Source organism: Megalobrama amblycephala, linkage group LG1, assembly GCF_018812025.1.
Source record: "Megalobrama amblycephala isolate DHTTF-2021 linkage group LG1, ASM1881202v1, whole genome shotgun sequence".
Lineage (NCBI taxonomy): Eukaryota > Metazoa > Chordata > Actinopteri > Cypriniformes > Xenocyprididae > Megalobrama > Megalobrama amblycephala.
In genome coordinates, this window is record NC_063044.1 from 7379848 (window position 1) to 7385487 (window position 5640).

Sequence of the window (5640 nt, forward strand, 5' to 3'; positions counted from 1 at the left end):
TTGCCAACATGCTCAAAAAGTTGCCACGTGTATCATTACTTCTAGCCTACAACTACTCAAACATAATGTGGTACAAAAATAAATAAATAAATAATAATAAACACTAGTGTATTTTCCGCGGTTGCTAAAGTAACTGGTAACACTTTAGAATACTGTATCTTACTTACTGCATAACTAATAAGGAATTACTGCAGAATTAATTGGTAGTTCTTCATTAACACTCAAGTCACTACTATTAACTACTAAGGAATATGTGTTAACTAATCAGTATGTCATAGCGTTTTTTAATTGTGTTAAGTAACTATTAGTTAATCAGTAACTAATCAATTCAGTAATGCCTCCTGAAGAACTACGATTAAGTAACTACTAAGTCAGCTTCAGGAGGAATAACTATTAAGTAACTATTAATGAACTGTGAAACTCAGTATCAGGTTATGGCCCTTTCTTCTTTACTACTAATGTTAGTTGATTTACTTAGATTTATGCCTACTGTACTGATATATATATATATATATATATATATATATATATGCTCTGCAAATATTGTTAAACATTCGTTCATTTGCGCCACTGTATGTTTCTGTCGGTGGGTGCTATAATGTTGCATGTCTTGCATCACATGCAACTGTCAGCGGAGAGGTACATCGCTCACGCATTATAACAATGCGCTGGCGACACCTAAACTAAACACTGTAGATACCACATTAATGAACTGTAGAATTAGAAGAAAGTTGTTTATTCATTTATGTTTTTTAAACGAATGGTGAATTCTTCGTGTTTTTCCTCGTGCTCAACCATTTCCGTGGATGGCGCTTGAGAGTGTTAATTTTTTTATTCAAGTGTTGTCTGCAATCAGAAAATCAGGATGGATCCGTGACCTGCCAATACCTCAGGTATGTTTATGGCCTTATATATAGTTTGTGTCTGTTTTTACTCAAGATATTTCACATTACTATTATAAAGTGATGCCAAATAAGTTCTGTATTTAAGGCAATGATCATTACCACATCATGCTCAAAGAATTACTTCTAACCCACTGATAATTAATAAAGAATTACCTCAACATTCTTAAGGAATTACTAAGAACCTGGAACAGTATTCTAAAGTGAAAACAATGGGAACCCATTGATAATTAATGAAGAATTACCACATCATTCTCAAGGAATTACTAAGAACCTGGAACAGTATTCTAAAGTGAAAACAATGGGAACCCATTGATAATTAATGAAGAATTACCACATCATTCTCAAGGAATTACTAAGAACCTGGAACAGTATTCTAAAGTGAAAACAATGGGAACCCATTGATAATTAATGAAGAATTACCACATCATTCTCAAGGAATTACTAAGAACCTGGAACAGTATTCTAAAGTGAAAACAATGGGAACCCATTGATAATTAATGAAGAATTACCACATCATTCTCAAGGAATTACTAAGAACCTGGAACAGTATTCTAAAGTGAAAACAATGGGAACCCATTGATAATTAATGAAGAATTACCACATCATTCTCAAGGAATTACTAAGAACCTGGAACAGTATTCTAAAGTGAAAACAATGGGAACCCATTGATAATTAATGAAGAATTACCACATCATTCTCAAGGAATTACTAAGAACCTGGAACAGTATTCTAAAGTGAAAATATAGCAAACTTGTGCATAAGTAATAAAGCCTAAAGTAGTACTAACATAAAAAATGTAATTTTACTTTAAAAGATGACACATTTTAAGAACATTTACATTTATTGCAGTGTGTTGATAATGTTTTCAATTATTATTTTTTTCTATTTCCATACAACAAAACAATGAAAAAGTGAACAGTGAAACAAGAAAACAATACCAAAATGTTACATCAGATTACTAAACTTAATAAATATAACAACAGGAGACAGCAAATATGCTTAAACTTCAACTTTCAGCCAATGGTTCTCTAATACATCTAATTCATGTTACTTTTTTTTTTCTGGCAAAGGTCAATAAGCATGTCATTCTAAACGATGCAATGAATTACAGTATTTGAGGAAAACCTTAAAGGCAGTAATACTTTCTAATATCCTTCATCAACCGCCCCAGAGGACCATGTGTGTGATCCATCCCCATCCAAAAAGTCCATTCAATACAAGCTAAGTGCTCCTTCAAGAGCTTCTCAGTCTTGTTGCCTCTCAACCTCCATATCTGTCCTTTGTATGTAGACCAAGCTCTTTCGATATGTTGTGTGTGCCCTCCATGGTTTGGGTTCACAAAGAACCTGCTGTGATTCACTGAGTAGTGTGAGAAGCCCAGCCTACTCAAAGACCTGTAAGGCCTCCAATCATCACTTAAAATTTTGGATCCTGGGCGAACATGTCTTCTGATGATAGGAATGAGGCGATGTCTTGAACGCCGTTTTACAAGTCGCAAAATCGGTCGCCGTCTCTGAGCCTTTATGGCCAGCATGCCGAACACCCACTTTTTCCTTTTCCATGTTTCACTTATTCTTCCACGTGCATACTAGGAGTACAAAAAAAAACATTTTAATAACTGCTTTAGTTAAAGGAACAGTTCACCCAAAAATAAAAATTACCCCATGATTTACTCACCCTCAAACCATCCTAGGGGTAAATGACTTTTTACTTTATAACGCAAAACTTCCAGCTTCTGTTAAAACCATCTCTTGCAGTGAGTAACACCTACTGATCAATATTAATGAGCAGTGGAAATGCCTCTTGCTGTTAAATTGCGGCGCTACATATGATGTAGAACGTATGACATGGGATGCAACGTCCAGTTTCAACACCAAGAGGCGTTTCCACTGCTCGTTAATATTAATTACTCATTGCAAGAGACAGTTGTATCAAAAACTCAATGTTTTGCATTATAAAGTTTCAAATAAGGATATTTATCTCACTCAAATGCCGCAAATCACATTAGAAGAGCTTTAGTAACCCCCCGAGCCATATGGCACAGTTTTATGATGGATGTGCTTTTTGGACATTCAAAATAACAGCCACCATTATTTTTTTATATTCATCTGCTTACATATGGATTGGTTGTTTCTGCGTCATCCTTGTCTGTTTTTGTTTGGAAGATATTGAGATGTGTAATAGTACCCCCAAGTGTATAACATAATAAAATAACAATATAACTGCATCATTACAATCTGATAGTATTATACTGCAGATCTCATAGAATTTTTTTTGTGTTTGCTGTCAAATGTAGTTATTAGGAGTTTACTGTAGTTTAACATGGAATTATTTTACATTATACATTCATTTTAATTTTTTATGTTAATTTTACATCACACTGTCTATTTTACAATTTTTTTTTTCAACATTGCATTAACTGTGAAATTTCACAAGAACTGTTAAACATAAAATTAAAAATAAAATCCCACCTTCCTTTTATGGCGGAAGTTGCTTTCATCTATTACGATGAACTCTGTTCTTCCACCCATTCTCTGTCCAGTCTTATTTCTATATCTCTTTAAAGCATCAATACAGACCAGCCTAAGCTTTCGACTCATTTTACTCAGGGTTGCTGAACTTCCAGCTATGCCATCCTGCATCATGTCGACCTGCCTTAATCTTAGTCCTTGGCAGTATCTGAAAATAAAAGTGAAAATATATATTTTTTGAAAATCAATCAAATCATTGCTGTTATGGTGCTTTAAATGGATAGTTTAATCTAAAACGAAAATTAACCCGTCTTTTACTCCTGTGTTGTTTCCTTATGTCCTTTTTTCAGATGACAAAAAACTAAATTTTGAAAGTTAAAAAATAAAATAAAGAACACACTGGAACAACAACGGAATGAGTAAAAGATAAGTTAATTTTCATTTTTAGGGTGAAATATTTATTTAACTAGAACTTACAGATGCACTATAGATACTGTTTACATGTCGCGCCTAAAAAAGAGTGGAGAAGAAGAACTCATCCCCACCACTTTCCTTTGCTAAGCAGATAGGACCACTGACCAGGGCTGGGTTTCCCGATAATGTTGTCTCTTAGCGCGCTACGAAGACTCTAAAGGTTGACCTTAACTGAAGATATACACAGTCTTCGACATTCCCTAAAATGACCGTGACATCGATCATTTACATTAGAAATTTTATATTAGCATTATATTGTAGTTTTTTATGTATTCTTAATTAATTTACCATTGGTATCCATCGCCTGTTTGTGTCCTCTGGAATTTCATTTGTTTTTTACACAGTCTGCATTTCATTCTTGTCTTGATGAGTCTGTGTTTCTTTAGCCATTTAATTAACCTTCTTGTACCTCTTCTGCTGGTCTGCTCACAAAGCGAAAGAACTTTCGTTCCAAGTCCCATTATTTCGCGGCTCAAAACCTGTCCCCAAGACTACAATGTATGTATAACGTATGATTTGCTAGGTGCCTTTTTGTCCTTATTTGGAAAAGTTACGTAGCCTACGTTCTCACCAAACTTTTACGTATGTGCGCAGTCTGCACACTCATTGGACAAGCTTTAGCTATTATTCGAAGCTATACTTTTAACACGGCAAGATATCGCTAACAACGTTAAAACTGAAAACAAACCTAAAAGGGATTTGGATGTATGAGCTCAAGAACTGTTAAAAAGATCCAGAATATAGCATTTCATTGAGAGCCATTTACCGCACCAATGGCGTGCGTACAATTTGACCAAGACAGAAAAAAGTATAAAAATTTCATCCGATTTTTTGAAGATATTCAAATAACTGGAATAAAGCCAGCCGTTCATTTGATCACACTTTGGAGTAATGAACTCGGCGGAGAGGAATCGCATCAGATGATTGAACTCGTCAGCAGAGATGGGCGTATTACGCAAATAGGATTGAAGAATAGACTTAGGCCTACGTATAGTTCCAGTTCAGAATCAGAAGAAAGCATGGAGAGGAGAAATCCGCGCAAAAGAGCACGACCTCAACGTCTGATCGACGAGAATGACAAAGAAGGTAATTGTGCATATCATATGTTTTTTTCAAATTAGTTTTTCACATTAGCATTAAGTTAGTTAGTTAACACATGTCGGCCATGTGCGAATTATATGACCCACCGAAGCTAATTCCATTCCAACGCATGGGGGATAGTATACATTTTTATTATTATTTATTTTTCTGTTAAAACCCGGTTTCACAGACAAGGCTTAGTTCTAATCCCAGGCTATAATGCATGTTTGAGCTATCATAACTGAAAATAACTTTAACAAGCAGATCTTAGAATATGTCAGTAGGCTACCATTGTTTTGCCTCAAAATTACACCAGTTATACGATTTTTATACAAAACACAACATCAAGGAAGTTTATATGATATTTATGATTAATCTAATATTAAATACGACCAATTTTGGCTCGACTTTGATCATTAATATAATATTTGTGTTTTGCATCAACAGAAGCATCAGCGCCACCAGCACCAACCCAGCAGGTGTCCTTAATAAAACTTAAGGAAGAAAACTCATTTTTGAAATCCAAAATCAAGGTCCTTGAGGACAAATGCAGAGATCTAGAGAATGAGAGGGATTTCCTGCGCAGCAGTCTGACAAATGGTAAAATGTTGTCTAATAAAAGCAAATTTTCCTTCCATTGATCATAAAACATACTTCACATGGCTCAAAGCCTTTATAAAGCAAAACAACAAGCTTCCGGTGTGATGGTC

At 34.8% G+C, this 5640-nt stretch overlaps 1 long non-coding RNA gene across 1 annotated transcript; it reads right to left on the reverse strand.

The window, feature by feature from the left end:
- Nucleotides 1–1850: 1850 nt before the first annotated feature.
- Nucleotides 1851–3499, reverse strand: LOC125243889. The gene is made up of 2 exons (XR_007179172.1): nucleotides 3377–3499; nucleotides 1851–2493 (listed from the first exon to the last, which is right to left on the reverse strand). It is a non-coding gene; the product is annotated as an uncharacterized LOC125243889 (long non-coding RNA).
- Nucleotides 3500–5640: the final 2141 nt, after the last annotated feature.